This window comes from Mirounga angustirostris, unplaced genomic scaffold (assembly GCF_029215605.1).
Source record: "Mirounga angustirostris isolate CCGP_5_RB_7025 unplaced genomic scaffold, mMirAng1.0.hap1 SCAF_2, whole genome shotgun sequence".
NCBI lineage: Eukaryota > Metazoa > Chordata > Mammalia > Carnivora > Phocidae > Mirounga > Mirounga angustirostris.
In genome coordinates, this window is record NW_026991710.1 from 91,131,658 (window position 1) to 91,158,925 (window position 27,268).

General features: G+C 37.4%; 1 pseudogene; it reads right to left on the bottom strand.

Moving 5' to 3' along the window:
• Window positions 1-22,480: 22,480 nt before the first annotated feature.
• LOC123848875 (glyceraldehyde-3-phosphate dehydrogenase-like) lies at window positions 22,481-25,315 on the bottom strand (annotated as a pseudogene).
• Between the last annotated feature and the right edge of the window lie 1,953 nt (window positions 25,316-27,268).

Here is a 27,268-nt window from a genome sequence, read left to right on the forward strand (position 1 = left end):
TTGTACTTTTTTTTTTTTTTTTAATGTATTCCCCTGTAAGTGGCATTTGGTTTGCCTTCACTTTAGGGCTCTTCTGAATGAAGCTGTTATGAACATCTGTGTGTAAGTTTTTGTTTTTTGTGTTTTTTTTTGAGGGACAGAGAGAGAGAGAGAGAGTGAGTGCACGAAGATGGGAGGGAGAGGCAGAGGGAGAGGGAGAGGGAGAGGGAGAAAATCTTAAGCAGGCTCCACACCCAGCACAGAGCCCCATGCAGGCTCAATCTCATGACCCTGATATCATGACCTGAGCTGAAATCAAGAGTTGGATGCTTAACTGACTGAGCCACCCAGGTGTCCCTGTGTATAAGTCTTTGTGTGGATATATGTTTCCATTTCTCTTGAGTAGATAAATACATAATGCTGGGATATCTGCCTATATGATAGGTATAGATTTAATTTTTTAGGAAGCTAACAAACAGTCTTCCATAGTGGCTGTACCATTTCATTCCCACCAGCATGAATAAGAGATCAAGTTGTTCCATATCCTTAACAACACTTGATATTGTCAGTCTTTAAAAATTTTAGCCGTTTTGGTGAATGTGTAGTAACACCTCACTATGATTTTAATTTGCATTTTCTTAATGAATCATAATGTTGAACATTTTAAAATTTGAATTAATTTTGAATCTAGCCCACATACTCATGCAATACGATGACATTCTAATTTGCAGAATACCTGTGTCTTTTTAGACAAGTGACCTTGTTTGACAACCATAAAAATATTTGATAAATTTCGCATGGAGTTTCTTCTCATGATTCTTGCTCAGCCTCTCCATCACTCACCACTCCGCATTCCAACTAGCTTTTCTTTGGACTTCAGGCTGCTCCCATTAAAGACCAGGAATACAAACTTCTCCAGCAGCTCCACAGGAGCACATCTTGCTTGGGCTGCTGAAAGTAGATGTCATCATGGAGGAACTTGTTGTTGGGTATGCTCTATATATTGCAGTAGGGCAGCAAGTGTGAATGTGACTCTCCATTCTGCCCTCTGGGGCAAGATAGTGCTGCACCATCAGACTCGGTTCTACTGAAGTTCCTGTCAAGGAGACCTAAATGATGGATCTTTTTACTGGGTGGAGGCTGCTGGCCCAGGGTCCATCTATTCCAGATATTGCTCCTCTGCAGCTTCTTGGGCAGAACTTTTACCTATCTGTGCAACATCAATGCACTTTGGCACTCCGGCCAAGATGCTTTAGACCAGACTCTTTCCACCTGAGGCTTATTACATAGCTTTTTCAAAAGTTTTCAAGAAGGAATTTTCTCACAGAGTCTCTCTGCTTAAGAACTTTTGGACCCAAAGAATATTTGGTGGAGTTGGTTAAAAGCATATTTTATATATGAAGCTTTGTTATAAGGACAGATGCAATACTTTGGACACACTGTGAATAATGAACACACAAGAAAATTGCACATTTCAATTTTTCAAAAATGTTTCCAAGATTCAGGAATGACAAGATTATAATGGTTGGTATGCAGAAAATGAGGCACCATAACTTATAGGCTTTAAAACATTCTGGGCTTACCTTTGTGATGTGTGATTGAAAAATGGAAGAGCTCTCCGTTTGATTTTCTTTTCCATCTGTTTTTTTCATTTAACTATCCCAGGGCTATATCATTTATCCCTCAAAATGGCCTCCTTTTTATTTGACCAAGTTTTTTTTTTTTTATTTTTTCCTTTTTTTCTGAAAACTGGAGCCCATCTTGTGTTCTGTAGGACTCTACTCCATGTGTCAAATATTCCATTACCTGGTATTAGTAGAGTAAAAGCTTTCTACTTTTGATCCATGAGCTAAGATGAGATAAAAATTCACTTAACACAAAGTTTTTTAACAAAGATATAATTAGAATTTGTATTTGTTCAGTTAAAAGATAAAATAGAGAAGCCTATATTTTACTTAGAAAAAATGAAGTTTCATTTACTGTACAAAATAAGTGAATCTGTACACATTAATCACAATTACTTTGTAAAAGGCTATGGCATATATTTTAAACAAATAAACAATAGATCCTCTGTTCCAAGGAACATTTCATCTAAGAAAAATTGATTTTGTAATTCAAACCAGAAATTTCTCTAAATATTCAGCCTATATTGGCTCATTTTGTATGCCATTTTATCTGGGCAATTTCTGTTGACATTTTTCGTGTTCGTAACTTCATAGGCTGTGGTCATTTGTTACCCAGGCATCACCCATCTGCACATATATTTGTCATTCTTCTGCTGAATTTGGCTCTAGTTGGGCAACAGGAAGTTAGAGCTAGTAGAATAATGCTGTTATATGAAGGATATCATTAGAGGACAAAATTGTACTTCAAAGACTAAGCACATATGGTTTTGACTTTTATAAAGATGGCAGGTGGACATGAAGAAAAGGTTGATTTCAAATTTATTTTCATGATAGGAACTTCTTAAAAGTCTGAGGAAGATTAATTTCCAATTTGGAATTCCTAATAACTGAAACATGATCAGGGTTTTACAACTTCCTGAGGTAAATTTTCTGGATGACCAAGCCATCTTCATGTAAACCAAAGGAAAAATTTAATATAGGTATCAGAATGATAGGACACTGACAAATGTTGACAAGAGAAGCATTAGAAAGCCAACACATGTAAAATACAATCTATTTGAAAAGTTTTAAGTAGAGGATTTATAACATTAGAGAATCAAAAAATAAATAATTGACTAAAATTTAATTTAATTTAAAAACTGTGATCCAGATAAAATCAAGCATGATTTCAAAAATCAGTTTTTATTTTAAAAGACCAATTTATTATGTATCTAATTTAATTTTGAATGCTGTTCAGCATATGAGGGCTTTCTTTGGTCCTAAAATGCTAAGGCTTCTTTAATGATGATAATAGTTGGGTTTTTCTAAAAGCAAGTTTTTTTCTTCTGTAGTGATGATGCCTGCAATCAAAGAAGGGATAAAGATTGGATGAACATAAATGAGAATTTGACTTTTAGCAATTGTCCTACAGACATTCTCACATGCAGTATTTGCATATTCTTCAGCAATAATTACCAGAGCAAAAATATAAGAACTCACCTAAATGTCCATTTGTAGGGGACAAATTAGATCAGTCATGCTACAAATGAACACTGTAATACTGTACTCCCTTCCACATAATAACACAGATCTATATATAATGTTGGGGAAGAATCTCCATGATACAGTGATAGTATAAAAAAACAAAGCTCAGAACAGTATGAAGAGCATACTAGCATTTATGTAACAAGGATATAAAATATGCACATCCTTTACATATATAATTTTGGAAATAAAACCACTTATTCAAAATTTTAAAGTAAGGCGCTGTCTTCCCTATTAATATTCTACATACAAGGAGAAGAGAGAGACTACACAGTCCCCAGGGGAACCTCTCAACCCCCTCAGCTCCTGAGTGCCTTAAAATTACAAACATCTTTGTACACCCTTGTATGGAAGTAGTTTAGTAACTTGAGTAAGCAATCAGGGGCATTTTTATGAAATTTTATTTATTTGGAGTAAGAGCTTTCCTTTCTGAGTCCTGCTTTTTCTTTTTCCTTTTCAGTAATCAGTTTTGGGGAGATAAGGGGGCTGTTGGGCGGGGCTTCCCTTTACACTGAGAAGTTTTGGATGGAGGTAAACTAATAGAGCAGGCTTGTGGGCAATTCTGGAAGGAGAGGAGGAGGGACTGGGATCTTTATTATTTCCATCTTTGTGCCAGGCATAGTCATATACTTCATAGATCTTTTGTAGTTTTTAGTTTAATTCTCTAGTGTAGCTGATTCTGTAGTATACTGAGTTTAAGAAAAGGTTTTAAAACATTTTTGGGAATGCTGGATGGAGATTGATGATGAGTGGCAGAGGATAATTAGGTATCTTCTCTAAGTAAGAGATAGGTCACCTTTTGGGGTGGGAAATGGAGAGGAAGTATCTTCTCAGTAGACATTATCAACATAGTAAGAATTTAAGAAAGAATATTAATTAGCTCCATTCTTGGGCCCTAGACTGAGAAACTTCTGGAAACCACAATCCTTGGGAATGGCCCCTGCTGTTGTGGACCTTCTCTCTAAAAGCTGCAAAAGAGATTCCAGGTTCTCACAGTGAATATCCCAGACAAATTCCCCCATTACTCTGGTGGGGAAAGGGAAGAATAACCACTGTGAAACACACTCAGGGCTTCTCTATTACAAAGGCCTACAATTCAGGGGAAGGGATGTCACCAGAGGTCCATACTGAGATCTTATTCTAGCTGGGGAAAGGAAATTCCTTCCCATCCAGCCCCCTCCAGCTTTCCTGTCTCACCAAAGGGTGGTGATTGGACGTAGAGTCAGAGGGGAAAGGGCTTCAAGGAAACAGACTGGGGACACTGAAACCAAAGAAAGTGTAGGTGGTGCTCTGTGTAGGAGAGTCAGAAATACTTAGGAAAGCTACAGCCTGGAGGCATGGGCTTATTAAAAGCTGAAAGTTAACTGGAAGATTAAGACTGCTCCCCATTCCCCAAGCCTACCACTATACCAACAAGGCTGTAAATATAGTAATAGTGATTATAGCTAAAAGATCTGCCAGATACAGACAATCTCAGAAGGGAGTCCATAGGAAACTTGAAGTTAACAAGAGAGGTAAAATAAGGACACACTAGGAATCTGAAGCATCTGATAGCTGTAGTAGTAAGCATGAAATACAACTCAGCTCCTAACCAGATTACCATATTCTCTCACTAAAGATTTACTTGCTTAATGCCCATTGCCCAATACAATATGTTTGGTTTTCAAAAACAAACAAACACACAAATAAGCAAACAAAGCAGAAAACTACAAAGTATGCCAAAAGTATGAAAAAAACAAAACAAAACACAGTCTGAAGAGATAAACATCAGAACCAGACTCAGGGATGATACAGATGTTAAAATTATGAGACAGGGATTTAAAGTAACTGTAATTAACATATTAAGAATAGTAACTAAAAAAGTAGGCAGCATGCAAGAATGCTTTTGATGGGCTCACTAGTAGACTGGACACAGCTGGGAAAAGAATCAGTGGACTTAAATATAAGCCAATAGACACTATTCAAATTGAAATGCAAAGGAAAAAAAATAACATGGAGAGAAGAGTACAAGAGTACAAAACTCTGGGACAATTTCAAAAGATGTAAGTTATGAGCAATTTGAGTACCAGTAGAAGACAGAATGGAGCAGAATATTGAAGTAATAAGGACTGAAGTTTTTCCAAAACTAATGAAAAAAAAAAACAAACCCACAAACTGAGAATGCTACAAACAGTGAAATTGTCTGTCAAAAGTGAAAAGGAGAGAAAAAAAAAAAAGTGAAAGAGAAATACTCTTTCACACAAAGAAAAATTGATGAAATTCATTTGCCAGAAGTCTGGCCCTGCAAGAAATGTTAAAAGAAGTTTTTCAGGTAGAAGAAAAATGACACATCAGATATCCGATCTACATAAAGAGAGAAGAGCATTAAAAAAGGAATGAATGAAGTAAAATAAAGTATTTTTATTATTATTAATTGATCTAAAGTGTAGCTATTTGTTTGAAGTTTAAAATTAAAATGCCAATGTAATGGATGATTATAGCATATGGTTATGTGAAATGCATTACAGCAATGTGACAAGGGATGGGAAAAAGGAATTGAGAATACTTGGTTTTAAGGTACCTGCATTATATATGAAGTGTTACAGTGGTATTTGATAGTGGACTTAGATTATTTTTTTTTAAGATTGATTTTATTTATTTATATATTTATTTATTTATTTGAGAGAGAGAGCATGGGGGGGGTGAGTGTTGGAGGGAGAGGTAGAAGCAGACTCCCGCTGAGCAGGGAGCTGGATGCAGGGCTCCATCCCAGGACCCTGAGATCATAACCTGAGCTGAAGGCAGACACTTAACCCACTGAGCCACCCAGGCACCCTGGGACTTAGATTATTTTAAAATGAAAACCATAAACACTGGGGCAACCAGTGAAAAAAAATTAAAAGAAGTATAAATAATATGCTAAAAAAGGAAAAAAGAATCACATAAAAATTTCAATTAAAACCAGAGAAGGTGGAAAAAGAGAGGAAAAAAGAAAAAAAGAACAACTACAACAAACAAAATACAGTTACAAAGATTATAGGAATTAATCTAACTAAATCAATAATTACTTTCAATGGTAGTAGTCCAAATACACCAAATAAATGACAAGATTGTTACAGGGAATAATAATAATAATAATAATAATAATAATAATAATAATAAAAGACACAACTATAGAGATCCAACTATAGATATTCCTTATATTTAAAAAAAAAAACTTTAAATATAAGCACCCAAATTGGTTAAAAGTAAGGGATGGGGAAAAATATAACATGCTAATACTAAACAAAAGAAAACTGGAATAACTATATCAATTTCAGACAAAGCAGAGTTCAGAACAAGGAAGATTATTAGTGATAAAGAGGGGCATTACATAATGTTTAAAGTATCAATTTTGCAAGAAGACACAACATTCCTAAACTTCTATGACATAATAACAGAACCTAACATGCGTGAGGAAAAACTGATAAAACTTCCAGAAAAAAAATAAGCAAAGCCATTACAATAGTTGGAGACCTTAATACACCTTTTGCTGAATTGATACATTAAGCAGACAAAATCAGTAAGAATATACATGACCTTAACAGCACTATCAGCTAACTTGAACTAATTGATAGTAAAGAGTGATCTATCAAATAATGGTAGAATATACATTCTTCTTGAGCTCACATGGAACATTCCTAAAGGCAGACTGGATCCTGTACCATAAAACAATGACAAATAAAAAAAAAAAAAACTATATGTATACAGAGTATGTTTCAGACCAATGGGAATAACTAGAAATCAATAATAGAAAGATAATTAGAAAATCACCAATTATTTGAAAATCAAACAACACAATTCTAAATAGTACATGGGTCAAAGATGTCAATCCTTCCCAGTTGGAGCTAGAGATTCAACACAATCCTAATCAAAACTTCAGCTAGCTATTTTAAGTTACAGTACTCAAGACCAGTTGGTAGTGGAGAAAAAATAGGCACATAGATAAATGGAACAAAATAGTGATTTCAGGAATAGACAAATATAGTCAACTGATCTTTGACAAAGGCATTTGAATGGAGAAAGAAGTCTTTCCAACAAACGGTGCTAGAGTAGTCCATATGCAAAAAAGTGACCTAGATGCAGAATTTAACACTCCACACAAACATTAGTTCAAAATAGAACACAGAACTCTATGTAAAATGCAAAACTATAAAACTCCTAGAAGAAGATACAGGAAAAAATATACATGTTCTTCAGTTTGGTGAAGTTTTTAGATATAACAATAAAAACACAACTCACGAAAGAAAAAAAATGGACTATTTTAATTAAAACCTTTTTCCTCTACAAAAGTAAATGTTAAGAGAATGAAATATAAGTTATGGACTTGGAGAAAATGTTTGCAAATCACATATCAGATGAAGAATTTGTGTCCACAATGTAAAAAGAACACTTAAAACATAATAATAATAATAAACTCTTAAAAATGTGCAAAAGAAAAAAACAATATGCTAAAGATCTGAACAGACGCTTCACTAAAGAAGATACAAAGATGGCAAATAAGCATATGAGAGTATTCTCAGTATCATTTGTCTGACAAATTGAGAATTGAGAATACTAGACAAATTAGACAAAACTGTGAGAAGATACCACTGCATTTCTATTAGAATGGCTAAAATGATTTTTTTTTTGTTTTTTGTTTTTTGTTATTTTATTTAAATTCAATTAACATATAGTATATTAGTTTCAGATGTAGAGTTCAGTTATTCATCAATTGCATATAACACCCAGTGCTCATTACATCACTTGCGCTCCTTAATGCCCATCATCCAGTTACCCAATCCCCCCCACCTCCCCTCCAGCAACCCTCAGTTTGTTTCCTATAGTTAAAAGTCTCTTATGGTTTGTCTCCGTCTCTGATTTTGTCTTATTTTATTTTTCCCTCCCTTCCCCTATGATCCTCTGTTTTGTTTCTTAAATTCCACATATGAATGAAACTATATGATAATTGTCTTTCTCTGATTGACTTATTTTGCTTACCATTATACCCTACAGTTCCATCCATGTCATTGCAAACTATAAGATTCCGTCCTTTTTATGGCTGAGTAATATTCCATTGTGTATATATACCACCTCTTCTTTATCCATTCATCTGTTGATGGACATCTGGGCTCTTTCCATAGTTTGACTATTGTGGACGTTGCTGCTATAAACATCAGCATGCAGGTGCCCCTTCAGATCACTACAGTTGTATCTTTGGGGTAAATACCCAGTAGTGCAACTGCTGGGTCATAGGGTAGCTATATTTTTTAACTTTTTGAGGAACCTCCATACTGTTTTCCAGAGTGGCTGTGTGAGTTTAAATTCTCACCAACAGGGTAAGAGGGTTCCCTTTTTTCTGCATCCTTGCCAACATTTGTTGTTTCCTGACTTGTTATTTTTAGCCATTCTGACTGGTGTGAGGTGTATTGCATTATGGTTTTGATTTGTATTTTCCCTGATGCCGAGGGATGTTGAACATTTTTTCATATGTCTGTTGGCCATTTGTATGTCTTCTCTGGAGAAATTTCTGTTTATGTCTTCTGCCCATTTCTTGACTGGGTTATTTGTTTTTTTGGGGTGTTGATTTTGATAAGTTCTTTATAGATAGTGGATACTAGTCCTTTATCTGATAAGACATTTGCTAATACCTTCTTCCATTCTGTCGGTTGTCTCCTGGTTTTGTTGACTGTGCAAAAGGTTTATAACTTGATGAAGTCCCAATAGTTCATTTTTGCCCTTGCTTCCCTTGCCTTTGGTGATGTTTCTAGGAAGAAGTTGCTGTGGCTGAGGTCCAAGAGGTTGCTGCCTGTGTTCTCCTTTAGGATTTTGATGGACTCCTGTCTCACATTGAGGTCTTTCATCCATTTTGAGTCTATTTTTGTTTATGGTGTAAGAAAATGGTCCAGTTTCATTCTTCTGCATGTTGCTGTCCAATTTTCCCAACACCATTTGTTGAAGAGACTATCTTTTCTCCACTGGATATTCTTCCCTGCTTTGTCAAAGATTAGTTGACCATAGAGTTGCGGGTCCATTCCTGAGTTCTCTATTCTGTTCCATTGATCTATGTGTCTGTTTTTTTGTGCCAGTACCATACTGTCTTTTTTTTTTTTTTTAAAGATTTTATTTATTTATTTGAGAGAGAGAGAATGAGAGAGAGCACATGAGAGGGGGGAGGGTCAGAGGGAGAAGCAGACTCCCTGCCGAGCAGGGAGCCCGATGCGGGACTTGATCCCAGGACTCCAGGATCATGACCTGAGCCGAAGGCAGTCGCTTAACCAACTGAGCCACCCAGGCGCCCCGTACTGTCTTGATGATTACAGCTTTGTAATGGAGATTGAAGTCTGGGATTGTGATGCCTCCAGTTTTCGTTTTCTTTTTCAACATTCCTTTGGCTATTCAGGGTCTTTTCTGGTTCCATACAAATTTTAGGAGTATTTGTTCCAGTTCTGTGAGACAAAGTTGATGGTATTTCGATAGGGATTGCATTAAATGTGTAGATTGTTCTAGGTAGCATAGACATTTTCACAATATTTGTTCTTCCAATCCATGAGCATGGAACGTTTTTCCATTTCTTTGTGTCTTCCTAAATTTCTTTCATAAGAGTTCTAAAGTTTTCTGAGTACAGATCTTTTGCCTCTTTGCTTAGGTTTATTCCTAGGTATTGTATTGTTTTTGCTACAATTGTCAATGGGGTTGGTTGCTTAATTTTTCTTTCTTCTGTCTCATTGTTAGTGTATAGAAATGCAACTGATTTCTGTGCATTGATTTTATATCCTGCCACTGGGCTGAATTCTTGTATGAAATCTAGCAACTTTTGGGTGGAATCTTTTGGGTTTTCCACATAAAGTATCCTATCATCTGTGAAGAGTGAGAGTTTGATTTTTTTGCCAGTTTGGATACCTTTTATTTCTTTTTGTTGTCTGTTGAGGCCAGGACTTCTAGTAGTATGTTGAACAACAGTGGTGGGAGTGGACATCCCTGTTGTGCTCCTGACCTTAGGGGAAATGTTCTGATTTTACCTATTGAGAATGATGTTTGCTGTGGGATTTTCATATATGGCTTTAATGATATTGAGATATGTACCCTCTATCCCTACACTGCGGAGAGTTTTAATCAAGAAAGAATGCTGTATTTTGTCAAATGTTTTTTCTGCATCACTTGAGAGGATCATATGGTTCTTGTCCTATCTTTTATTAATGTGATGTATCACATTGATTGATTTGTGGATATGGAACCACTCTTGCAGCCCAGGAATAAATCCCACTTGGTTGTGGTGAATAATCCTTTTAATGTACTGTTGGATCCTATTGGCTAGTATCTTGGTGAGAATTTTAGCATCCATGTTCATCAGGGATATTTGTCTGTAATTCTCCTTTTTGGTGGGGTCTTTGTCTGGTTTTGAGATCAAGGTAATGCTGGCCTCATAAAATGAGTTTGGAAATTTTCCTTCCATTTCTATTTTTTGAAACAGCTTCAGAAAAATAGGTATTAATTCTTCTTTAAATGTTTGGTAGGGTGGTGCCTGGGTGGCTGAGTTGGTTAAACATCTGCTTTCAGTTCAGGTTATGATCCTAGGGTCCTGGGATCAAACCCTGCATTGGGCTCCCTGCTCTGTGAGGGGCCTGCTTCTCCCCCTCCCTCTGCCTGCCACTCCCACTGCTCATGCTCTCTCTCTCTGTCAAATAAATAAATAAAAATCTTAAAAAAAAAAAATTAAACCCTTCTCTTTGAAAAAAAAAAAAAATCAATAAATGTTTGGTAGAATTCCCCTGGGAAGCCATCCAGCCCTGGAATCTTGTTTGTTGGAAGATTTTTTATTACTGCTTCAATTTCCTTGCTGCTTATGGGTCTGTTCAGGTTTTCTATTTCTTCCTCTTTCAGTTTTGGTAGTTTATATGTTTCTAGGAATTCATCCATTTCTTCCAGATTGCCTAATTTGTTGGCATGTAGTTGGTCATAATATGTTCTTTAATTGTATTTCTTCAGTGTTGGTTGTGATCTCTCCTTTTTCATTCATAATTTTGTTTATTTGGGTCCTTTTCCTTTTCTTTTTGATAAGTCTGGCTAAGGGTTTATTGATCTTATTAATTCTTTCAAAGAACCGGCTCCTGGTTATGCTGATCTGTTCTACTGTTCTTTTGGTTTCTATTTCATTGATTTCTGCTCTAATCATTATTATTTCTCTTCTCCTGCTGGGTTTAGGCTTTATTTGCTGTTCTTGCTATAGCTTCTTTAGGTGTAAGGTTACCTTGTGTATTTGAGACTTTTCTTGTTTCTTGAAACAGTCCTGTATTGCTATATACTTCCCTCTTAGGACAACCTTTGCCTCATCCCAAAGGTTCTGAACTGTTGTGTTTTCATTTTCATTTATATCCATAAAGTTTTCAAATTCTTTAATTTCCCAGTTGACCCATTCATTCTCTAGTAGGATGCTCTTTAACCTCTATGTATTTGTGTTCTTTCCAAATTTTCTCTTGGAATTAAGTTCAAGTTTTAAAGCATTGTGGTCTGAGAATATGCAGAGAATGATTCCAATCTTTTGATACTTGTTGTGACCTGATTTGTGAACAAGCATGTGATTTATTCTGGAGAATGTTCCATGTGCACTCCATAAGAATGTGTATTCTGTTGCTTTAGGATGAAATGTTCTGAATGTATCTGTGAAGTCCAACTGGTCCAGTGTGTCATTCAAAGCCCTGTTTCCTTGTTGATCTTCTGCTTAGATGATCTGTTCATTGCTGTGACTGGGGTGTTAAAGTCCCCTACTAATACCAATTGCTGGTTAGGATTTAGAACAATAGCAATTCTCATTCATTGTTTATAAGAATGCAAAATGGTATAGCTACTTGTAAGGTATTTTTGTAATTTCTTACAAAGCTAAAAATAATCTTGCCTTATGATCTAGCAGTCATGCTCCTAGCTATTTATCCAACTGATCTGAAAATTTATGACCACACAAAAACTCCATGCTAATGTTTACAGCAGTTTTATTCATAATTGCCAAACACTGGAAGCAACCAAGATGTCTTTCAGCAGGTAAATTGATATACAAACTGTAGTACATTCATACAATGGAATACATTCAGTGATAAAAAAGAATGAACTGTCAGTCACACAGGCACATGAATGATTCTTAAATTTATATTGTTATATAAAATTGAACAGATGAAAGAAGCCAGCTACATACTATATGATTCCATTTATATGATTTTCTGGAAAATATGAAACTATAGAAATGATATCAGGCTAGTGATTACAATGGTTTGGGTTCTTGAATAGCTAAAGCAAAGGAGATTTTCAAGGGTAGTGAATTTATTTTGTATGACATTGTAATGGATACATGGTGCCATGAGTTTGTTAAAATTCATAGAACTTTACAGCATAGTGAACCCCAATGTATGCAAATTAATTAAGTATATTTAGACAATCAGATCCTAGGGTTGAATGCAGACTGTGATAATAATATCTGAGTATATCATCAGTGAATGAAATATCCTCACTGGAGATTGTGGGGAGAAAATGTGCTGGCCTAAGTAATTTTGAGAATGAATAGAGATTAAGACTAAAGACAGAAGGAATTGTACATAAATAATTAAAAGTAAATAAATAAAAAGAACACTGAGTAAAAACAAAGAAAATCTGAATAAAGTGTAAACTTTAGGTGTACCTGTGTGGTTCAGTCAGTTAAGCAGCCAACTCTTGATTTTGGCTCAGTGCATGATCTCAGCGTCCTAAGATTGAGTCCCCCGTCAGGCTCCAGGTTCAGCAGGGAATCTGCTTGAGGATTCTCTCTCTTTCCCTCTGCTCCTCCCCACTTTCTCTCTCTCTCTAAAATAAATAAATAAATCTTTAAAAATAAGTGTAAACGTTAGTTAATAATAATGTATCAATATGGTTCATTAGTTGCGACAAATAGACCATACTAGTATAAGATGTCAACAGTGGGGAAACTGGACGTGGCATATATGGGAATTCTCTGTACTATCTTCACAATGTTTCTGTAAATCTAAAACTATACTAGAAGAAGTAGTTTATGTCAAAAACATTTTGATGTAGACTTAAATAATTATGACGTTTATAATGCAATGAAGAGAAAAAGGAAAAAAGAATGGTATGTAGGTCTGAAGAGAAAGGGATATATGCATATTTGATCCGTTAGTTTTCTCTCTAGTCTTTTTAAACTTTTTAAAAAAAAAATTTTGAGAGAGCGTGAACGAATGGGGGAGGGGCAGAGGGAGAGAGACAGAGAGAGAGAGAGAATCTCAAGCAGGCTCCAGGCCAAAGGCAGAGCCCAATGCAGAGCTTGATTGCAGGACCCTGAGATCATGATCTGAGCTGAAATCAGGAGTCCAGTGCTTAATCGACTGAGCCACCAAGGCACCCCTCTTTCTAGTCTTTTTTAAAAAATAATGTTCCATGGAAATAAGGCACTGACTCTGAACAGTGATTCACAATAATCTTAAAGCATGCTAAAGAATTAGTAAATAGAAGTAAGTAATATATAAAAATACTAATACATCGTAACCACTTAGGATTTACTGTAAGAATGTAAAGATTCTTTAACATTAAAAATCAACTGATGTAACTCACTATGTTAATAGAAAAAAAGGAGAAAATTATATAATCACCTCAATAGATCTAAGAAAAAGAATTTGATAAAATTAAAAACTTTTAAGTGATAACTTTTAGCATCCTAGAAACAGAAGGGAACTGCTTTAAACTGATCTATCTACATCTCTCTATATCTATATCTATATCATCTATACCTATATTTATATATAGTTAGTATCATAGTTAATGGTGAATTATTGAAAGAATTCTACTCAAGATCGAGCTGGATATTGTATTCAGTGAAATTTAGGTAAGATAAAGGAAGGAGAATACATACAATGAAGAAATAGTTCAATATTAAAAATGACTTTCTTTCCACAAAGTAGTGATAATTGGGAAATGAAATTAAAATAAAAGATACCGTCAACAATAGCATCAAGTGCATCAAGCACTTAGGCATAAATCTAACAAAAGTTGTACAAGACCCATGCACAGACATTTCTACTAAATATTTCTGAGACAATTAAAAAAAACATTATATATGGAGAAATATATATTCCTGATTTTGAAGACTCAATTCACTACGTGAATTCTACCCTATTAGATCTATAAATTTAGTGCAACCCCAGTTAAAATTTTACCTGATTTTTTATTGTAGAAATTGACAAGATGATTCTAAAATACGTTTATCAAAGACACAAACAGCCAAGACAATCTTGATGAAAACCAGAGTTGGAGGATTAACACTACCACATATTAAGATTTAATATAAAGTTACAGTAATTAAGAACTAGAACACAAATATAACAGGGGAACTGAATAGAGAGTCTATAAATAGACCCCACATATACACTTAAACTTCACTTATGATGAATGTGACAACACAGTATAGTGGGGAAATAATGACCTTTTTATTATTTATTTATTTATTTATTTAATTTTTATTTTTTTAAAGATTTTATTTATTTATTTGACCGAGAAAGACACAGTGAGAGAGGGAACACAAACAGGGGGAGTGGGAGAGGGAGAAGCAGGCTTCCTGCTGAGCAGGGAGCCCGATGCGGGGCTCGATCCCAGGACACTGGGATCATGACCTGAGCTGAAGGCAGACACCCAATGACTGAGCCACCCAGGTGCCCCAATAATGACCTTTTTTAATAAATGGTGCTGGGTCAATTGAATAGTCATATGCAAAAAAAATTCTTGAATGTCTATGTCTCATTATACACAGAAATTAAATCCAGATGGATCGTAAACCTAAGGTACAAAGTAAAACAATAAAGCTTTAAGAAAGTAAACAAAAGAGAGTATTTTCATGAAATTGAAGCAAAGTTTTTCTAGGCAGGACACTGACACAAAATTAACCATAAAGATAAGATTATGGGTGCCTGGGTGGCTCAGTCAATTCAGCACTACACATATACACTCGAATTGCTAAGATAAAAACTGCAGACAATACCAAATTTTGGTGGGGATATGGAACAAAAGGAACACCCAAATTCTTCTGTTAAGAGCATAAATTTGATCAACCACGTTAGAAAACTGTTTGATACCATCTATAAAGTTGACCTCTGCATACCCTATGATCCAGCAATTCTGCTTATGTTGGCCAAGACACATACAAGAATGCACAGCACTAACCACTGAAAGGAAACAAATCAAATGTCTATTAATAGTTGCACATTCATACAATGGAATATTATACCTCAATAAGAAGGAACCATATCCTGCTACATGCAGCCACATGGATGAATCACACAAATATAATGTTGAAAATCGTGAAAGACTCTGGACTCTGGGAAACAAACTGAGGGATACTGAAGGGAGTGGGTGGGGGATAGGGTAGCTGGGTGATGGGTATTAAGGAGGGCATGTGTGGTGATGAGCAATGGGTGTTATATGCAACTAATGAATCGTTGAATACTACATCAAAAACTAATGATGTATTATATGTTGGCTAATTGAACATAATAAAAAAATAAATATAATGTTGAATGAATGAAACAGGCACAAAATAATACATATCATGTAATTCCATTTCTAAGAGTTCAAAAACATGTAAAAGTAACATATTGGTAGATGTTAGATTTGTGGTTACATTTTAGGGAGTATTGGCTGGGAAGGGAGGTGGGGAGACTCTTGTGATGCCACTAATCTACTTTTTAACCTTGTTGGCTATTAGTGAATTTCTTCTTTGTGAATATTCATGAATGTGTACATTTAAAATTTGTGCACTTTTCTATATGTAAGCTACATTTCAATAAAAAAAAATTTAGCCAATATATTCAAAGACATTAATTGAATATTAGGCAAGGCAGAAATTCTTAGTAACATGTGGCACCAATTTATTAAATGTATCCTTATTTACATGTTTGCAAGCTGTCCCCTAAACACACACCTTGTAATCGTCATTTTGATTTCACCACTGTTATTCATTTTGAATTTTTTACCCTTTCCCAAAATATTTTTAGCTCTTCTTGACAACTGACTCAAATCTCCAAAATTAATTGTTCTTATTTTAATTCTCAAGTCTATCACCATTATTCAGGTCCTTCCCTCTCCAAAAACTAAGTAGGCTTTTTCTTATCTGCCTCTTTTCCAATTTATTCTAATTGGACACAGGATACAGATTGATTTTCCTAAATTACTCTCCTAATGATGTGGGAAACAAAGGCAGAAGGAAATGTAGATAAAATTAAATGTCCATAGAACCTGCAGCCCATTGACAAATACTTGAGGCAGGCAGAATGTAATGTTCCTCCAGGAAGCTCTTAACTGTCTTAATGTTAATGCCTTGCTAGAGGGAAAAATAACCTTGGTTTGAAAATAGCAAAGCCTCCAGTATCCTGTGTCTTCTTTAGCATATGAAGATCCTTTTGAAACTTCCCTTATCTTTTCTTCCCCCAACCCCAAAGTATATAACCAGTTGCCCCTCACAATCCCTGGGCAGCAGGGAGCAGCAGTCTTTCTGCCCATGGGTCCTGTCCCCCGGTGCTTTAATAAAACCACCATTTTGCACCAAAGACGTGTCAAGAATTCTTTCTTGGCCATCAGCTCTGGACCCCACCAAACCTCACCTATATATTCCAAAAACTACATTATTTGGAACCCAACATGGTCTGCAAGAGGCCCTTAGGTCTGGGTCCTGTTTAGAGCCCTGAAAGTCTGGGATGGACCTCAAAGGCCATGTCAGGCCAGAGAGGACAGGGAATTTCCCCCAAACAAATGGAGTTTCCCAAGCAGCTGCTTGGGAATATTTCTTCAAGTCCCCATCCTGAGGTAGACTAACCAGGGACAGTTGGTTCCAATTATAGCCATTAACCCAGGAAATGAATGAGGGAGAAGCCTTCAGGTACATTAACATTAAGTCTAACTTCCCTGTCCTCTCTGGCCTGACATGGCCTTTGAGTCATTTCATCTATACCCTGAGCTTCGGTGCAAACTTGGTAAGTATTCCCTTTACTCATTCCAGGGCCTCTTCAAGGAGTATGGTCTTATTGGAACACTTTCATGCCAATTGCTCAGGCTGCAATCCTCTAGCCCATAGCTACTCTATGAGGAGGAGAAAGCCTACCTTTTGGCTAGAAATTAGTACCTTGCTGGAATGGTAATAAGACTCAGAAACTTGATGATCTCTCTTTATTCCTGTCCTCATACAAAGTTGTCTGTCTTTGGCACAGGACAGCCACCTAAGTCACTGGGACAGATGCCAATCTTAAGATTCTTGTGTGAGGTTTCCTCTTGATTGATCTAATGTGATCCCCTTCACATCCCTGATCTAGCTGCTTCTGGCTGTGGGACCTCCACTGGGAGCCGGCTGAAACCAGTACCCAATTGAATTAAAACCCAACCAGGGACCATTTCCTAGAGAAGTTGGCTGTAAAGACTCCATGTGATGGAATGTTGCTTAGATCATGATGGATTTCTATCTTTACTGTTTCCTTTCAATGTCCTCTACCAACTACTTAAGTTACAACATTAGGTACTTTCCTCTTGTAAAACTTCTCTAGTGTATTCCATAGGTTTAAAATGGCACTTCTGTGTGGCTTTCAAGGCAAGTCAAGGTACATGTGGCCTTCATGGTAAGGCCTTCACCCTTGGCTTCACCCAAGCCAAGGTGGACGTGGCCTTGATAGCAGGGCCTTCAAGGCAAGGTATACTTGGTTCATACGATGGCACCCACTGTAGTCTAGAATATGATGGGAAAGTGGGGGAGGGCAGGCCTCCTTCCTACAGGGCCTTTATGGCAGCTGCTGATCATAGGGATTTCTTTTGAGGGACTCCTCAGGTTGCTTTAACATCAGGGACCTCTGACATATCCGGAGCATGGGAGGCCACCTGGGAGTCTGAGTGGATTTTCTTGGTAATGGACCTTCTCTCTTCAAGTCCCCAAGGACTCTCCCTTGGGATGCCTCTTTAACCCACTGGAAATAATTAGGATTGCAAAATTTAAGGGTACTGCATGGTCTCAGTCAGATCTATCAGTTAGAGCTCTTCTGCAAGAAACCGAGTAAATAGACAGAGGTATCCTAGGTCTATCCCAGACTTTCAGGGCTCTAAACAGGACCCAGACCTAAGGGCCTCTTGCAGAACATGTTTGGTCATAACCAGACCAGTAAACTTCCTCCTGATGTTTTGGAATGTAATTATCTAAATAGGCCTTTTCCAAATAAACCCAAGTTACTGGAGGAAACACAGGCCATCCCTAGCAAAGGGGACTCTGACTCTTTCTCTCTCAACTGGTCCACCTAATAGACCCAGGTTACTCTAGCAGTACCTGAAGGCTTCTCCCTCATTCATTTCCTGGGTTAATGGCTATAATTGGAACCAACTGTCCCTGGTTAGTCTACCTTGGGATGGGGACTTGAAGAAATATTCCCAAGCAGCTGCTTGGGAAACTCCATTTGTTTGGGGGAAATTCCCTGTCCTCTCTGGCCTGACATGGACTGCCTATTTCCCTTTGTTGGCAGAAAAACATGGTGTCTGCTCCTCTGTTGGAGCTGATGAGCTCTAGATCCGGGAACCCTTTCTCTGCCTTCTGGCAGCACTTTGCCTCTTCTGCCTTCCTGTCCTCCTCCTCCTGTTTCTGTACCACCTTGGGTGCAGCCTGCAGAACTGTCTTCTGTACCAACTTCAGTGCCTTTAGTACCAGTGGTTCCTCCTCCTACCCTTGCTATCAATGAGTGAAGAAGAGCACACCCTGGATTTAACACCACCCACTTCAGATTTCCCCACCAGTGTCCCAGGTAAAAATGACAATGGGGAAAAATTGACTTTTAAAAGTGGATCCAGGTGAAACATAGTTTGGCATTTAAACTAATTCAAGTTTGTTGGTTTAATTAATATAGACCTGTCTTTAGAGTTATCAGCATTAAATGTGAAACTTTTATTCTACCAAGATTTACTGAAGATCATATAAGCTCGTGTTATGTCTATTGCAATTTGTTAGCAAAAAGATGACTTAAGTGATGGTTAATTTTCTGTCTCAAAGTTTTCATGGATAATTGTTAAGATAACTTTCACAGTCTTTGGTAACCTGAAACTTGAAAGTTTTGCTTGGATGATAAATGGGATTGAATTTGTTGGACATCTAGGTCTTTTCCAAATGAGATAAAGTGGTAAAGCATTGATTACTGGATGTAGGTTTGAGCTTTTGACTTCTTATTGCAAAGAAACTAAGGATATTTGAATCTTGGTATACCTGCTTTGTGCTTAATAGATTCATAAATTTGCCATCTAAAGAATTCTGGTGTGATAGTTCACAATCGGTTACTACTTAGTTTTCACTGGAGACTAAGGTTTCTAAGAGTGCGAAATTCTGCTAAGTGTAATTAAGACTGATGCAAATAAGGGAAGCAATTCTGTATGTAGAAAGGTAGGAGATATGTAAGAAAGTTGCAAAGAATGGGAATGCATTTTTGTTCAAGGTAAAAGGTAATTTTGTCCTAAATGAGACTGGTTGTTTAGGAAGAAATGGCTTAGGACAAAATCTGAATGCAAAGGAAAGTTGTAGGTTTGTTGTAGGGAAACCTTTGGAAGGAATTTTAGTTGTGGTCAGGATGGACTAAGATTGAAATGAATGGATTTTAAAAGTATTGGGCATAGGATTGAAAGTCTGCTTTCTCTCAGTTAAAAAGACAAGGTTTTCTTGAATTATTGGTTTGCTCTTGCTAAAATATAAACAAAGATTTTTTTCTCTTTTGTCTGCCCAGAAAATGAATTTCTATGTTTTGACTTTATCAAGTCTTTGATTACTTGGTTAAAACTTCTCAGTATTAAAGGAGCTAAGTTTTGCTAACAACTATATAACCCTACATATTTGCCTTTTGAATCTCTTAATGTAACCTTGATTAAATAAAAAATAATTTTTTTAATGCTCTATAATCCTATTTAGGCATGTACTTAAAAACTTTCTAAGGTTTTAACAAACTTTCCAAGATTTAAATTGTAAATAAAGTCTCTGATTCATTGGGCCTTTTTATTTGGTATGTTAAGCTACTCTGGAAGAACTGTTTTAAGGAACTAAGGTTGACTTTAAGAAACATGAAGCCAATAAAGCCCCTTGGATGTGTTGGCCTGATACCTTGCTTAGAATTCCCAGTAGCCTTACCAGGTGAGTAAAGAATATCACTTCCTGGAAGGTGCAGGAACCTGAAGCATACTTTGGGATCTCGAGAAGAGGAATCTGCCCAAATCTTCAGGTATTTCAGGCATGTCTGATAGCAAGCACTTGGCTTGGCTTCTGGCCTGGAGAGGCTACTAAAAGCTCAGCCTAGAGATTCTTTATAAAAAGTTCCAGCAAAGCAAATTCTAAAAGATCTATAATCAATCACTATTCTTGCTGAACTTATGTAAATCAAAAGGTGAAATTTGTTTAAATTGGACTTGTTTTACAAATGAATTAGTCCTGATTTGGCTATCTTTGATTAAAAATGAGGGTTATTACAGAGAGAAAATGTTTCAATAACACATCTTTGTAAATATTAGATCTCAGCATTGAAACTCAAAAAAACTGGATTACTGGATTATTCTTTTACCAGTAGGGCTTCTTTGAATGAGGATCGCCCCCAAGCAACTAACAGTCATTGGTTATTATCCCTTTTGAGTTACTATATGGAACACCTTTTCTCACTGGAAACTATAAATTAATGGAGACTCTAATGCTCTGTTAAATTATTCACTTGATGCCGATTAATTCATAAATCTCTAAATGAATATGCAAACCATATCCTCCCTAAACCTGATCTGACAGTCACTAGCAATCCACCCCATATAAACCCTGGAGTCAGGGTTTATTCAAAGGATTGGAAGTCTAATACAGCAGGGGATTTAACTCTAAAATCGAAGGGCCCCTACCGGGTCATAGTATGTACTTCCACTACAGTAAAATTAGAGAAGCACTCTTCATGGGCTCATATATCTAGAATAAAACCTGTAACTCCCTCACAGGAAACCAGTGAGCAAACTAATGTGCCTTCTTATTTCTGTGAACCAGTGGAAGACCCATTTCTCTTCAAACATCAATAAAACCCTGGAGAAAATTTTAGTTAACTACCAAATGTCTTTTTATTCAGGCTTCTCTTTCTTATTATAATAACCTTCGCTTGTTGTCTTTTTCTGGTGTCTCCCTGCCTGGTGTCAAGACTCCTTCACTGCCATAACTTCCAGCTGACAGATGATCCTTTCTACTCAGGGAGGTTCGTATATGTTGTCTACTTGGATTGGCTGCCTCTGCCTTTGGTAACTCCTATATATAAATTCTCCAAATGTCCAATGTTGACCCATAGGTAGGGACATCTCTACACCCCTATTCAGCAGGAAGAAGTTAGAAGACAACATCAGTTCTATCTATCTCTATCCAAGTAGAGGACAACATCAGTTTAAAATTCTCACACAGCATTTTTCCCTCTAAATTATAGCTGAAATATATTTGCTTATTTATTTTTCATTTTGGGTTGGTACAGTATAATTTATTGATGGTACATGACAAGGTAGGGCTCCCCAATCCCCTCCTCTTCTTCAGGGGGTCTGGGATAGAGATCAAGAGATTCTCTGTACTGGGGGATGAGTTGGGGCAATGACTCCTCAGCAGCTAAGGGCCTCTCTCTTCTTCTTGCTCTCTCTGGGGCTCATGGTCCAAGGGGCTCTTACTCCTTGGAGGCCATCTGGACCATAACGTCCACCACCTGGTTGATGTAGCCAAATTCATTGTCATACCAGGTAATGAGCTTTGCAAGGTAGTCATTGAGAGCAATGCAAGCCCCAGCATCAAAGGTGGGAGAGTGGGTGTCCTGTTAAAGTTGTAGATAACCTGATCCTCAGTGTAGCCCGGCATTCTCTTGAGGGAACCTTTTGATGCCTGCATCACCACTTTCTTGATGTCATCGTATTTGACAGCTTTCTCCAGGTGAGTAAGGGACAGGCGGGGCTATGTAGGGAGAGATAGATAGGGGGCCATGGGATCAGGCTCACAAAATTCAAAAATGTGGAAGATGAAAGGGAACAGAGATAAGGGAACAAACCAGACCATCCTGTCCTAGGTGTCAGAGGTGGGGTCTTGTTGTAACAACTACTTGTGACCAAGAAAATTACCAGGCCCTAAAAAGAAAGTAAGACATTGAAGGTGTTATCACTAGTCCTTGCTGTATGGTGATATCAATAGAGATGTTAAAAGGATTTAAGTTCCCTGGTTAGCTTTCTAGAAAAGACCATCCCTAAAAGCCCTCAGTGGCAACACTGTCGGGATCCCTCTCACTCCTGAGAGCTTTTTCTGTATCCTCACTTAATAAACTTCTATCACTTTACTCACTCTCCTTTGCGAGATTCATTCTTTGACTCCGTGAGACAAGAACCTCACTCTTCCACATCACAGGTGGCAGGTTAGAGCCACAGCTGACACTTTGGGAGTGGAGACATGGAAAGCCATGCCAGTGAGCTTCCTTCCCATTCAGCTCAGAGATGACCTTGTCTATAGCCTTGGCAGGGCCAGTAGAAGCAGAATGATGTTCTAGGCAGCCCTTTGGCTATCATACCACAGCTCTCCAGAGGGGCCATCCAGGGTCCTCTGGTGGCAGCGATGGCATGGACTGTGACCCTGAGTCCCTCCAGGATGCCAAAGTTATCATGGATGACCTTGGCCAGAGGGGCCAAGCAGTTGGTGGTACAGGAGACATTGCTGATAATCTTCAGGGAGTTGTCATACTTCTCATGGTTTATGCACATCACAAACATGGGGGCATCAGCAGAAGGGGCAGAGATGATGACCCTCTTGGCCCCACTCTTCAAGTGAGAGCCCTAGCCTTCCCCATGATGATGAAGACCCCAGTGGACTCCACAGCATACTCAGCATCAGCATCACCCCATTTGATGTTGGCAGGATCTCACTCATGGAAGATAAAGATGGGCTTTCCATTGATGACAAGTTTCCTGTTCTCAGCCTTGACTGTGCTGTTGAATTTGCCATGGGTGCAATCATACTAGAACATGTAGACCATGTAGTTGAGGTCAATGAAAGGGTGATTGATGGTGACAATATCCACTTTGCCAGAGATGAAAGTAACCCTGGTGACCAGAAGCACAATACAGCCAAATCCGTTTACTCTGACCTTCACATCATGTCTTGGGATGCAGCTGGCATTGCACCAGAAGATGTAGCTGTCTGTCAAATGGGGAGGAGCAGAGAGCCAGTATATGCTTTTTAAAATCTATGGAAACCACTTGGGGCAAAGACCAGCAGTCAAATTAACATACGAAGCTCAGTGTCTCCCGTGTTCCTGTTAGGCTTAGGAATGTTTATCTCACATGAGAATGTGGTTAGAATTAAGTATAATGAATGCATATTTTACATACAGTGTCAGAATCCCTTAAAAATATCCTGGGCTTTGACAATAATGCAATTTATTTTATGTAAGAACCATTTTTAGGGAGACAGCCATTATACTAATCTGAAAGAACAGTGCTATAGTAGAAAGTACAAAAGAATTTGTAAGTAAATGTGGAGATGAAAACAATTATGACTAAAACAAACACATCTGACTTCACAGAGAAGATGGCATTTGATCTGAGCTTTCAAAGGTGAACAGAATTCAAGTGGAAAGAAGAGAAGCAACAATTATAAGCTGAGGGGACACCATAAGAAGAAGCAAAGAGGTCTGAAAGTGATGGAGATAAGGAAGAGACAGGTAGATCTGAGAGTGTTGAGTCCAGCAGATGATTCAACACAATGAGGGGAGGAGATTATGAGCATGAGCTCCCTGAAAATTTCTACAATTAAGAGGTAAGTGGAGGGAGAGGAGGCAGGAAAGGGAACAAAGAAAGACTATTATCAGAGACGTTGGAGCAAACTAAGTTATTTGGTATCATCTACATTGAAAGAAGAAAGCCTATGAGGAGGGACTAGTCAATAGAGTCAAATGCTATGGAATGCAATAGCAGATGGAACAAAGAATTATAAGTTTGATTTGGCAGTTAGTATTAATATGAGCTGTTTGCTGGAATGTTAGTTTGATGGAGGCATGGGCCAGAATGCAGTAGAATGGGGACCGAATGAGAGAACATAAAGAAGTAAAGATCCAGATCAAAAAATTTTGTCTCTTCTCTATCATAAACTGAGAATGATTATTCTCTCTCATTCAACTCTCTTAATCCTTAGTTTGTATCATTTATTGATACTTTTTAAAAAAGATTTTATTTATTTATTTGAGAAAGAGAGAGAGAGACAGCACAAGCAGGGGGAGAAGGAGAAGCAGGCTCCCCTCTGAGCAAGGAGCCCATGCAGGGTTCGATCCCAGGACTCTGGGATCATGTCCTGAGCTGAAGGCAGATGCTTAACTGACAGAGCCACCCAAGCTCCCCTTATTGACATTTTTAATGACATCGTATGGCTTGTGGGTATTTGTTTACACATTTTATTCCCTATTGTGATTGGTACCTACTTTTATATACTTCATATCATAAAAAGAGCACTTACATAGTATGCTCAATTATGAACTTTTAAATAGTGCATCATTAGGTAAGATTCCAACCATTTCATAGTTAAGTAAGAAATTTACACTAACCACTCTAATCTTTTTTTGCTCTACTGAACTACAGTGTTGATTGTCTACAGGCACACCTCAGAGATGTTTACACAGTACTATAGTTTATTAAGTGTGCAATACCATCATGTCTAAAAAACAATGTACATCCCTTAATTAAAATACTTTATTGATAAAAAAAGTGCTAACCATCACCTGAGCTTTCAGTGAATCCTAATCTTTTTCTGGTGGAGGGTCTTGCCTAGATGTTGATGGCTGCTGATTGATCAGGGTGGGGCTTGCTGAAGGTCAGGGTGGCTGTGGCAATTTCTTAAAATAAGCTGACAATGAAGTTTGCCACAATAATGGACTCTTCCTTTCATGAGTGATTTCTCTGCAGCATGTGAAGGTATTTGATAGCATTTTACCCATAGTAGAACTTTTTTCATAATTGGAGTCAATCCTCTTAAACCCTGCAACTGCTTTATCAACTAAGTTTACATAATATTCTAAGTCCTTTGTTGTCATTGCAACAATTTTCATAGCATTTCCACCAGGAGTAGTTTCCATCTCAAGAAACCACGTTCTTTGCTCATCCATAAGAATCAACTCCTCATCCATTCAAGTTTGATCCTGAGATTGCATCAATTCAGTCACATCTTCAGGCTTCACATTTAATTCTAGTTCTCTTGCTATTTCCACCACATGTGCCGTTACTTCCTCCATTGAAATCTTAAGCTCCTCACAGTCATCCATGAGGCTTGGAATCAACTTCTTCCAAACTCCTGTTTCTGTTGATACTTTCATCATTCCCCCTCAATCACAAATGTTCTTACTGGCATCTAGAATGGTGAATTCTTTCCAGACAGTTTTCAATTTATTTGCCCAGATCCATCAGAGGATTCAATATCTATGGCAGCTATAGCCTTATGAAATGTATTTTTTAAATCATAAGCCTCGAAAGTCTTGATCCATGGGTTGTAGAATGGATGTTGTGTTAGCAGGCATGAAAACAACATTAACCACATTGTCCATCTCCATCAGAGCTCTTGGCTGACTAGGAGCATTGTCAATGAGCAGTAACATTTTGAAAGGAATATTTCTTTCTGAGCAGTGGTTCCCAACAATGAGCTTAAAACATTCAGTAAACCATGTTGTAAACAGATGTGCTGTCATACAGACTTCCTTTTTCCATTTATAGAGCACAGGCAGAATAGATTTAGCATAGTTCTTAGGGGTCTTAGGATTTTTGGAATGGTAAATGAGCAATGGCTTCAACTTAAAATCACCCAGATGCATCAGCCTCTAATGAGAGAGTCAGCCTGTCCTCTGAAGCTTTGGAAGCCAGGCACTGACTTCTCCTCTCTAGCTATGAAAGTCCTAGATGGCATTTTTTCCCAAAAAGATAGAAGGCTGTTTTATCTATATTGAAAATCTGTTGTTCAGTGTAACCAACTCCATTAATGATCTTAGATCTTCTAGATAACTTGCTGCAGCTTCTACATCAGCATTTGCTGCTTCACCTTGCACTTGTATGTTATGGAGATGACTTCTTGTCTTCAAACTCATGAACCAACCTCTACTAGCTTCAAATTTTTCATCTGTAGCTTCCTCACCTTTCTCAACCTTCACAGAATTGAAGAAAGCTAGGGCATTACTCTGGATTAGGCTTTGGCATAAAAAAATGTTGTAACTGGTGTGATCTTCTATCCAGACCACTGAAACTGTCCATATCAGTGATAAGGTGGTTTTGCTTTCTTATCATTTGTGTGTTTACTAGAGTAGCATTTTTAATTTCCTTCAAGAACTTTTATTTTGCATTCACAACTTGGCTAATGATTTGGTGTGAAAGACCTAGCTTTCTGCCTAGCTCAGCTTTTGACGTGCCTTCCTCACTAAACTTAATCATTTCTAGCTTTTGATTGGAAGGGAGAGATGTGTGACTTTTCCTTTCACTTGAACATTTAGAGGTAATTGTAGGGTTATTAATTGGCCTAACTTCAATATTATTGTGTCTCAGGGAATAGAGAGGCCTGAGGAGAGGGAGAGAGACAGGGGGACAGCAGATTGGTGGGAGCAGTCACAACACATACCACATTTATCAATTAAGCTTGTCATCCTATATGGATGTGGTTTGTGGTCCCCACAAACAATTATAATAGTAATATTAAAAATTACTGATCACAGATCACCATAACAAATGTAATAATAATGAAAAAAGTTTGAAATATTGCTGGAATTATCAAAATGTCACACCAAAACATGAAGTGAGAAAATGCTGTTGGAAAAACGGTGCCAATATTTGCTTAACACAGGGTTACCCAAAACTTCAGTCTGTAAAAAACACAATATCTGCAAAGTACAATAAAGTACAATAAGACAAGAAAGGCCTATATACCCATCATCCTTTTTAAATACTTCATTTTTTTTAGTTTGAAGAGTCTTAAAGAAGTGTGTGGGTATTACTTTTTTTAAAAAATTTATTACCCATTGAGTCTGGTAGATCCTCAAGACATTGACTGTTCTACTCAGGTCAAGGCCCCCTTCCCAGCATCCTCAGCTTACCTCTCCAAA